The sequence below is a fragment of the Benincasa hispida genome, chromosome 9, assembly GCF_009727055.1.
Source record: "Benincasa hispida cultivar B227 chromosome 9, ASM972705v1, whole genome shotgun sequence".
In the NCBI taxonomy this organism is placed as follows: domain Eukaryota; kingdom Viridiplantae; phylum Streptophyta; class Magnoliopsida; order Cucurbitales; family Cucurbitaceae; genus Benincasa; species Benincasa hispida.
The window spans coordinates 87,149,611-87,160,584 of NC_052357.1; the positions used below are offsets into that span (position 1 = coordinate 87,149,611).

General features: G+C 40.5%; 1 non-coding gene across 1 annotated transcript; it reads left to right on the plus strand.

Moving 5' to 3' along the window:
* Positions 1-7,953: 7,953 nt before the first annotated feature.
* Positions 7,954-8,060, plus strand: LOC120087458. The gene has a single exon (XR_005484600.1). It is a non-coding gene; the product is annotated as a small nucleolar RNA R71 (small nucleolar RNA).
* The last annotated feature ends 2,914 nt before the right edge of the window (positions 8,061-10,974 follow it).

The following is a 10,974-nucleotide window of genomic DNA, read 5'->3' on the forward strand; positions in this document are numbered from 1 at the left end:
GAGGATCGTTTAGTAAGATGTGAGCTTCTATCGTATAGGCCCTCAATTCACTAAGCAATAGGATGCTAACCAATGAACCACATTTTCAAATTAGCGTGTTCTTTGCAAAATGAAAAAAAAAATCATTTTATTCTTCAGTTACGAAATTCGAATTGAACTTCCCACTAATGTATGGTTACAGAGAAAACGCCGGCCAATTATCCCATAACTGTCCATTTAATCATATTATATTCATAACCTATGGTTTGATATCATATATCAACCAGTGTTTTCTTCACTTGATATAAATCATATTTATATCCAATATTATTTAAACTAATGTATCTCATACATTTAGTCAATTATATCATATATAGTTAACTAGTTCAATTATATCATATATAATCGAACACCCTATTGTCAATTTGAACATTTCAAACTAACCCAAAAACTGATTCTCAACTTGTATCCAAGCTACCAAGGGGATCTTATAGATTTATGGCTCGAAACTCCAACCGTACGTGAATAGCTGACTAAACTCTTTAGCTATGAGATCCACCATCCGTTAACTGCAAGACATTCCACTAAAGACTGACAGTTGAACTCTTCTTACCGCAGATATATTTCTGTGTCCATTGGATATAACCAATCATGAGTATGATAACTCTTCACAGATGCTCGTAAGTACAATTGGGTCAATTTACTGTTTTGCTTTTGTAGTTACATCTTACTCCTTAAGTACCATTGATCCCTCTAATGAATAATACAACATAGTCCTACTATTGTGAACACCTCTCGAGCCATGAGAAGATGTGTAAAGCCACATCGTTCAAGCCCCGGGATCAACCCTTAAGGGAGCAATCTATCTGCTTACCCCTGCTTCAGGGAAGGAGTGAATTCCATCTTGCGTAGCTGAGTTCCCAGCTCCCAAATCAGACGAATCCTCAAAGTGGTACGTTTGCGTCGGCGACCTGGCCACTCATATCCATGCAAATTAAAGGACTGCCCTCAATGGCAGGAGTTCCCAACTCACTCAGGATTGAGGTCATGTTATCTATGGTCATCCTAGTGAAGTGAAGTCTCTGTCATGAACATCGTTATATAACGAGATGTTAACACTTCTTGGTCAGGTCTTATACAAACTCTTTGTATAGGACGCCTCCGCTCGCATGTCCCCACACGAATGATCAGGATCAGACCATCTATAGCAAGTCACAACACTTGTAACTATTCCATAAAGTGGGCCACATCCGTAGTGTTACCAGGATAAGGTTTCCCTCCTATATCCATATACTACAGACCATTTTGGTTATCACTTAAGACATGATCCACTTGTATGTCACTACATACATACTTAAGTTACATAATGACAACCATGGATTTTAGTTTATTGGTTTGTGGTAAAGCAAATAAATCATCCAATGTGCAAAGTCAAAAAGTGAAGAAAATATCATATATTATAGATCATCATCATTCCCAATAATCTCCCACTTGTCCTAAAGCGAGCGGGGTGTACAAAAAACAGTACAAAACAATAAACTAGGGCATTAAGGCCCAGTACAATAAAATCTCCCACTTGCTCTAATCCAGTCGCGGGCGGTCTCGTAGACCCATGCTCTGATGGTGACCCTCAAACACTATAGCCATGAGAGCCTTCGTAAACGGGTCAGCAACGTTGTGCTCCGAAGCGATCTTCGTGATGATCACGTCCCCTCGATGCACTATCTCGCGGATCAAGTGATACTTCTGCTCTATGTTTTTGCTGCGCCTGTGACTTCTGGGCTCCTTGGAGTTTGCCACAGTAACACTATTGTCACAATAGAGGGAGATGGGCCTAGACCTGTCTCTTATACACATCTAGATGTGTATAAGAGACAGGTGATTGGCCTAGACATATCTGGAACCACTTCCAGCTCTGTCAGGAACTTCCTGAGCCAGACGGCCTCCTTAGCAGCTTCGCAAGCCTAGGCGATGCACCCCTACTTAGTGCTTCGCCACACTACAACTCCTCTGTTAAGAGTAAAAACTGACCCTGAAGTGGACTTGTGAGAGTCCCTATCAGTCTGAAAGTCAGAATCCGTGTATCCAGTAAGGATCAAATCCCTAGATCCATACACGAGCATGTAGTCCCTCATTCTCAGAAGATACTTGAGGATGTTCTACACTGCAATCCAGTGACCCTGGCCTGGGTTAGATTTATACCTACTGACTATTCTCATAGCGTAGTAGATGTCTGGCCTAGTACAGAGCATTGCATACATCAAACTGCCAACGACAGATGCATATGGGATCCATCTCATCTCCTCAACTTCTTGAGGCATCTTAGGACACATGTCCTCAGACAAAGTGACCCCATGCCTGAACGATAGTAGGCCCCTTTTGGAGTCCTGCATCGAGTACTTGAGTAACATCTTGTCAATGTATGATGTCTGAGACAGTGCTAGCACTTTGTTCTTATGATCCCGAAAGATCTGTATATCCATAACAAACTGAGTCTCTCCCAAATCTTTCATTTGGAATTGGGTCGTTAACCAGTTCTTAACTGCAGTCAGTAGACTTACATCATTCCTAATGAGTAGGATATCGTCTACATACAATGCTAAAAAACTACTGAACCGTTGGTGATCTACTTGTAGACACAAAGTTCATCAACGTTTTGGTCAAAGCCATACGATTTGATCGCAGATTAAATCGTATGTTCCAAGATTGAGATGTCTGTTTCAGCCCATAAATGGACCGATTCAGTTTGCAAACCTTTTGCTCTTGACCTTGGGCAATGAATCCCTCGGGTTGCACTATGTAAATGGTCTTCTCAAGATTGCCATTCATAAAGGCCGTCTTGACGTTCATTTTCCAAATCTCATAACTATAATAAGCTGTAATGTATAGGAGGATGCAAATCGACTTGAACATGGCAACAGACGAGAAAATCTCCTTATAATCGACTTCCTCTACTTGGGTATAACCCTTTGCCACAAGTCGAGCCTTGAAGGTTTGTACCTTCTCATCAGTACCCCGTTTGCGCTTGTAGATCCATTTACAATCTATAGGTCTCACCCCATCAGGCTAATTTACAAGATCCCATACTGAGTTGAAGTACATCGACTCCATCTCGAGATCCATGGCTTTGACCCATTCATCCTGGTCTATATCCTCCATTGCCTTCTGTTAAGACAACGGATCCTCAACATCGCCATCTGCTACCATAGCGAGGATTTCCGTGAAACCCAGATAGAAAACGGACGGGTTCGCAACCCTCCCAGTGCGTCAAGGTTCCCTCAACTCTTGAGATGGAACCGACCTACTAGATGAACTATCATCAATAACTCTTGCTGATAAAGCAGGCCCTTCAACAACTCTTGTTGATGTTTCAGTAGTTTCGTTGGGAAGCTCACGTAACATGACTTTACTACGTGGACTATGCTCCCTAATATGATCCTGCTCTTAGAAAGTAGCATTCGTGGAAACAAACATCCTATTTTCCGACAGATCATAAAAATAACCCCCTCGTGTACCTTTGGGGTAGCCTACAAACAGGCATAACCTCGACCATAGTTCCAACTTCTTGGGATTTGCCTCAAGCACATGTGCTAGGCAACCTCAAATACGGAAGTGACGTAAACTAGCTTTACGCCCGTTCCATAACTCCAGAGGCGTTCTCGCAACACTCTTGGAAGGAACATAGTTGAGTATGTATATCGCAGTTTCCACTGCGAAGCCCCAAACGAGTCCGGTAAGGAAGCGTAACCCATCAACGAACAAACTATGTTCAACAAGGTTATGTTTTTCCTCTCCGCTACACCATTCTTCTGAGGTGTACCCGGCGCTGAGAGTTGGGTAACAATTCCATTTTCTATCAAATAGTCCTGGAGCCCAGAATCCAAAAACTCTCCACCTCAATCTGATTGAAGTGTTTTAATCCGTCTATCCAATGCATTTTCAACTTCAGCCTTGAACTCTTTGAATTTTTCAGAGGATTCAGACTTCCGTTGTATCAGATAGACATACCCATACCTAGAGTAATCATCAGTAAAACTGATAAAATACTCATAGCCACCTCGGGCTCGCACATTCATAGAACCACAAAGGTCAAAATGTACTAACTCAAGAGGCTCTTTGACTCGATAACCTTTTCCAGTAAAAGGTCTTTTAGTCATCTTACCCTCAAGGAAAAATTCGCACATCAGTAAAAAAATTTTCTTCTAACTCATTTAGAAGGCCATTCTTCACCAATCTCTCAATCCTATTGAGATTGATGTGCTCTAATCAAAGGTGCCAAAGTTGGGCATTTTCTTTTGGAGAAATTTGTTGACGTTTAGATTGAGTTACGATAGATTTAAACAACTCTGTGTTATGGAGGGAACTTAAGGCTAACGGTCTTAACACATATAAGTTGTTTCCTAGTTTAGCTGTACAAATTTCAACACCATCTTTATGAATAAACATTTTATCCACATTAAATGAAAGCGTATATTTACATTTAACAGATACTTTACAGAAATAAGGTTTCTTTTTAGTTCAGGAACTACAAAACACATCTTTTAAAATTAGAAACCTATTCTGTAAAGTTAACTGGATGCCTTCTACTGCCACAACTAAGACGACGTGCTCGGAGCCTACTCACATTGTCATTTCATCAGCCTCTAGCTGTCGCTAGGATCTAATCCCCCCAAAAGAAGAACAAACGTGATTAGTGGCGCCCGAATCAATTATCCAGACAGAATCATCATTCTTCACTAAGCAAGTTTCTAGGACAAGTAAATCATCATTACCTTTGTTCGCCTTGGCCTTAGCCTTTTTTTCCTTTAGCCAGCGAGGACAATTCCTCTTCCAGTGTCTATCCTGGTTGTAGTGGAAACATTTTCCTTTTTCAATCGATGGCGGATGCCTCCTTGGGGCGACAAGTGGCGGGTTAGCAGTCCCGTGCCCTTTCCCCTTACCGCCCTTCTTCTTGTTCCCCTTTCCAGAGTTAGAAGTAGAAGGTGCAGACTTCGTTCTTGATGTCGAATCTCGATGGAAATCGTAGAAGATGAAACAACATTGGCCTCACCCTTTTTCCTCTCCTTACTTTTTAGTAAAGATTGGTATGTCTGCAACTTGTTGAGGAGAGTTGTAAGGGTGTATTCCACTTTGTTAAGAATCGCATTGCTAACAAAGTGAAGGAAGTCCTTCACAAATCTTCTGTAAAACCTCGCGTGTCCTAAGAAACTCCTCAAATTTTTCACATTTGCGGGAGGTGGAAGTTTTTCTATAGCTTCAATTTTTGCTCTATCTACCTCTAGCCCATTCATTGAAACCTTATGCCCAAGCACAATTCCTTCTTTAACCATGAAATGACACTTTTTCCAGTTCAGCACCATATTAGTTTCTTCACATCTTTTTAGTCTTTTTTCCAAGTTTCTTAGACAAGTTTCATATGTTTTCCCATAGACTAAAAATTCGTCCATAAAGATTTCAACTGAGTCTTCAAGGTACTCGGAGAAGATTGCCATTATACACCGTTGAAATGTACTTGGCGCATTGCATAGTCCAAAAGGCATGGGACGAAAGGCAAATGTTCCATATGGACATGTGAACGTGGTCTTTTCTTAATCCTCTGGTGCGATCATAATTTGGTTATAGCCTACGTACCCATCAAGGAAGCAAGAATAGCCATTTCCTACTAGTCTGGCGAGCATTTGATCAATGAAAGGTAAGGGAAAATGATCTTTCTTTGTCGCAAAGATGAGTTTCCTGTAATCCATATAGATCCTTCAACCTGTGACAGTCCTCATGGGGATCAACTCGTTGTTTGCACTAGGGACTACTGTCATCCCACCCTTCTTGGGAACACATTGCACGGGGCTAACCCACGTGCTATCTGTGATAGGGTATATGATGCCGACATCTAACCATTTGATGATTTCTTTTTTGACAACTTCTTTCATCGCAGGGTTCAGTTTGTATTGAGGTTCTATCGAGCCTTTCTGGTTTTCTTCAAGCTAAATTAGATGATGCAATACGTCGGACTGATACCTCAAATGTCTGCAAGCGTCCATCCGATTGCTCTAATATACTTCTTTAGAACACTGAGCAATGCAATTTATTTTTCTTTAGGTAACACAGAGGATATGATGACTGGTAAGGTTTCATTCTGGCCAAGGAAAACGTACTTTAAGTGGGTTGGTAGGGTTTTTAGTTCAGGTGTAGGTGGTTGCTCTAGGGAGTGCTTCTGTGCTTTTCTTTCTTCATCCAAACTCAACATTTCTTCATTGTTCACTATCTTTGTTATTGCATGGCAGGTTTCTAAGGATGTCGTCGCATCCTCTCTTTCTTCATTTTCTTCCTCGGACTCCCAATCTTCAATGCAAATTTGTTCATCGTCGGAATCTGATAAGCCTTCGTTTTCTGGGAACTTCATTGCCTTGATAATATTAAATCTGAGCTTCTTTCCATTGATGCTCATTGTGATTTCTTCCTTGTGCACATCTATTTGAGCATGACCAGTAGACAAGAATGATCGTCCCAATATAATTGGAACATATTTATCTGCCTTATAATCTAGGATAATGAAGTCTGCAGGTAGAATGAATTTGTCTATTGTTACCAAGACATCTTTTAATTTTCCTTCAGGGTGTATTAGGGACCTATCTGTAAGTTGGAGAGTCACTGTTGTGGGTTTTAACTGTCCTACATTCAATTGTTTGAAGATTGAAAGGGGCATTAAGTTTATGCTTGCCCCAAGATCGCATAATGCTTGACCAATGTAGGTCCCTCCTATTGAGCAGGGTATTGTGAAACTGCCTAGGTCACACATCTTTGGTGGGATTATAGTATTTAATTCTTATGTTAATGCCAACGTGGCGAATTTTCCCGTGCTTCTCTTATTCGAAACAATGTCCTTAAAAAACTTGGCATACACCAACATCTGCTCTATCGCTTCTATAAATGGAATATTGATGTGTAGTTGTTTCAATATTTCCAGGAAGCGATAATACTGACCTTCATCGTTTTGTTTCTTTTTCAGTCTTTGAGGAAATGGAGGTAGCTATACTTTCACTGTTCCATGGTCTGGAGGCTTAGAGGTGATCGCATCTTCAGGTTCCATAGTTTCAGACTTCTTTGACTCAGTTTGCGGCAACAGAGGTTGCTTCTTTGACTCGGTCTCGCTAGTCTCCTTTCTGACTTCTACCGCTGCCTTTCCACTTCTTAGAGTGACTGCCTGGCAGTGTTCTTTCCCTGTATTCCTTGGATTGCATGGAAGCTCAGTTGAGCTAGGCAATGTCCCTTGGGGTATGTTCTTTAGCTCTCCCGCAATTTTTCCTATTTGAATTTTCAAATTGCGGATGGATGTAGCTTGGTTCTGAAGGACTGTTTCATTCTTTTCGATGTATTACTTTAACAAGTTTTCCATGGATGATGATGGTGGTGTTTAAGAGCTGCTAGCTTGCTGTTGCAGTTGTCTATTTGTTCTTTGGAAAAATCCTGGTGGTCCCTCTCTCTGAGCCATAGGCTGATGCCTTGTTATTGGTTGTTTTTCTAAGAAAAATTAGGGTGATTTCGCCACCCCAAGTTGTAAATGTTTGAAAAAGGATTGTTTTTGACAAAGTAGATTGATTAAGGATTTCGTGGACACTCCTCAACAGAATGCATTCTTCACATACAACACAACTGGTGCTTGTTTGCTCTATCGCATTGACTTGCCCACTTCGAGTTCCTAAATTGTTTATTGCGATGCCTTGCAACAAATTTATCATCGCATTCAAATGATTTTGCAATGATGCGATGGCACCATTACTTGTGTTACTTCCTCTGGGTTTTGGTCTTTGATCGCTTTCTTGCCAATCTTTGTCATTTTTCGAGATGCGATCAAGAATGTTCTTTGCTTCATCATATGTTTTGTCCAGCAGACCTCCTGTTGCTGCCGCATTGGCAACTATCTGCAATGCAGAATTGAGTCCATGATAGAAAATCTTCATTTGGAGACAATCTGACAATCCATTGTGTGGGCAGTCGCGTACTAGTCTCTTGAATCTCGCCCATGCGTCACTGAGTGATTCATCTTCTTCTTGTTCAAAATTGGTGATCAATTTCCTCCTTCTGGCATTCTCTGTGACAGGGAAATACTTCTTCATAATTTTTCTCACAACTTGCTCCCATGAAGTTATCTCTCTTGGTTCGAGATAGTAAGTCCATTTTCTTGCTTTATCGCATAGTGAAAATGGAAATAACATGAGTCGAACCTCCTCTGGGAAAATATCAGATAACACAAAAGTGTTATAAATTTCAATGAAGCTTCGTAGATGGGCGTGTGGTTCTTCACCACGTCGTCCTCCGAACTGCCCTGCTGTTTATATAATTTGTAACATTATTGGCTTCATCTCGAACCTTGATCCATCCAATGTTGGTCTCATGATTCCTGGAGAGAAATCATATAGGTTTGGTGATGCATAGTCCCAGATGGGTCTATTGCGATCATTTTCCAGTAGGATAGAATTTGCCATTATGTTATTTTCATTTGCTACTCGGTCTTCAAGTTGTTCAGCCATTCTGTGAACTCTTCCTTGTCGTTTACGTCTGTTTTTCTGTCTTTTGCGAAAGGTTCTTTTGATCTCTGGGTCGTATTTGAGCTAAGGAGTGTGTTCTTCACTCATGTGACGCTTGCTTCTTTCTTTACAGATGGAATGACAATGTAACAAAGGTTGAAAGCTGCAAAGATCAAAGAAGTTTGATGTTAGCACAATCTATACTGCATTCCCGAAAACAGCGCCAAAAATTTGATGCGATGGTTTATAATGCGCTGATGTGTGGTTGCGATGATCCTACAAGTTTTCCTAACAAAGCTCAAGTATAAGCCTTCTTAGGTTCCTAGTAAGTCTAGGGTCGAACACAGGGACTACTAAATAAATATGCGACGGACTCTCTGATTCTATTACGGTGGTGATAATGAAGTAGATGGTGTTTTGATTTAGACTTTCCTATGTGATGGAGTTGAACGTTGAGAGATGAAAGCATAGTGTTATAACAAGTATGCGATGAAGGGGCTGAGAAGAGATTTAGCTAACATTTCTCAAGACTGTGTACAAGTCATGCGATCATGCTATACACAAATATTAGTACTACATTTCTCAACGAATAATGCCATATTTCCTATCTCTAGGACGCATGCGATGTGTGAGGAAAGAAACAGATAGAACTTATTTCTAAGTCTCTACTCTTGCTTATGCGATCTAATCTGACTCTCTCAAGCCTAGATTCTATCTTTAGACTACCCTCTCAAGTACTTCCAAATGATGAATGGCGCATACACAAGACAAGATGATCGCATAAAATGTATAGCTTAACTCATGCTAGCTAAGTACTTCTCAACCCATTCACAAATTTAATTACTCATGCATGGTGTGGAGAGATTGAACATAAATTGAAATGAAGTTTCCATTTTTGCAAATAAAGTGTTGAGTGCAAAACAACAAATGGATTGAAAAATAACAAGCCAGGTAAGCAATGTCTTGCTTTCCGTGGCCTTTTACACTGCTTTTTATCACTTCACTCTGTTCTGATCTATGGACTCTTGCTCTCGCAAGGGTAGGACTTCTCTCCTTTGTATTGTTTTTCGACAGTCTCTCGATCTTTCCGAAAAGCGATTTCTCTCGACTTCGCCTCACCTCCTTGCTCTCTCTATATCCTTCTTTCTCTGATAGCATTGGGTATTTATAGATTTCAAGGTGAAGCAACTTTTCTTACTAATGATTGCAAATATGGGTAGCATTAATTTCCCTACTCTATTGTGTAGTCTGAAAGACACTGGAAGTTCAATGTACTTGCAACAGTATGGTTTTTAACGGCTGTCAACTGAATTTTGAAATTGACCGTTATTAGCTTTACGTTCCATCATGATTTATTATTTGTCGCCTTTATGTGAGATCTTTATGCGATCGCTTTTGAGAAACTTCTTGTGATCGTAACTCAAGTGCGTTGTCGCATTGTGCCCTTGGATCGCAATTTCATATGCGCCATCGCATTGTACCTGCAAAGAATAGGCAAATTAACTGCTTTTATGCGATGAGCATTGGCGATCGCAATTCCTTATAGTTTGGCGCTTTCAAACATAATATTGCCTATTTTACCATCACTTTCTTCCATTATTTTAATAATTTGAGCTTTAATAACTTGTATTTCTACCAGTTATCAGGGAACAATCTATCTGCTTACCCCTGCTTCGGGGAAGGAGTGAATTCCATCTTGTGTAGCTGAGTTTCCAGCTCCCAAATCAGACGAATCCCCAAAGTGGTAGGTTTGGGTCGACGACCTGGCCACTTGCACCCATGCAAATCAAAAGACCGCCCTCAATGGCAGGAGTTCCCAACTCACTCAGGATTAAGGTCATATTATCTATGGTCATCCTAGTGAAGTGAAGTCTCTGTCATGAACGATGTTATATAACGAGACGGTAACACTTCTTGGTCAGGTCTTATACAAACTCTTTGTATAGGACCTGTCTCTTATACACATCTAGATGTGTATAAGAGACAGCTCTGTGTATAGGACGCCCCCACTCGTATGTCCCCACACAAATGATCAGGATCAGACTATCTATAGCAGGTCACAACACTTATAACTATTCCACAAAGTGAGCCGCATCCGTAGTTACCAAGATAAGGTTTTCTTCTTATATCCATATACTACAGACCATTTTGGTTATCACTTAAGAAATGGTCCATTTGTAGGTCACCACATACGCGCTTAGGTTACATAATGACAACTAGAGATTTTAGTTTAGTGGTTTGTGGTAAAGCAAATAAAACATCCAATGTGCAAAGTCAAGAAGTGAAGAAAATATCATATATTATACTTTAGGACATCATCCCCAACACATAAGTGGTCCATTTTTGTCGAGGTTCACTTAGTTTCTCATTAAAAAATTTTATAAGGTGTGATTCTTGGGATAACACTGCTCCTATTCCAACACCACTAGCATCAATAGCAACCTCAAAAGGCTTACCAAAGTTTGGTAAA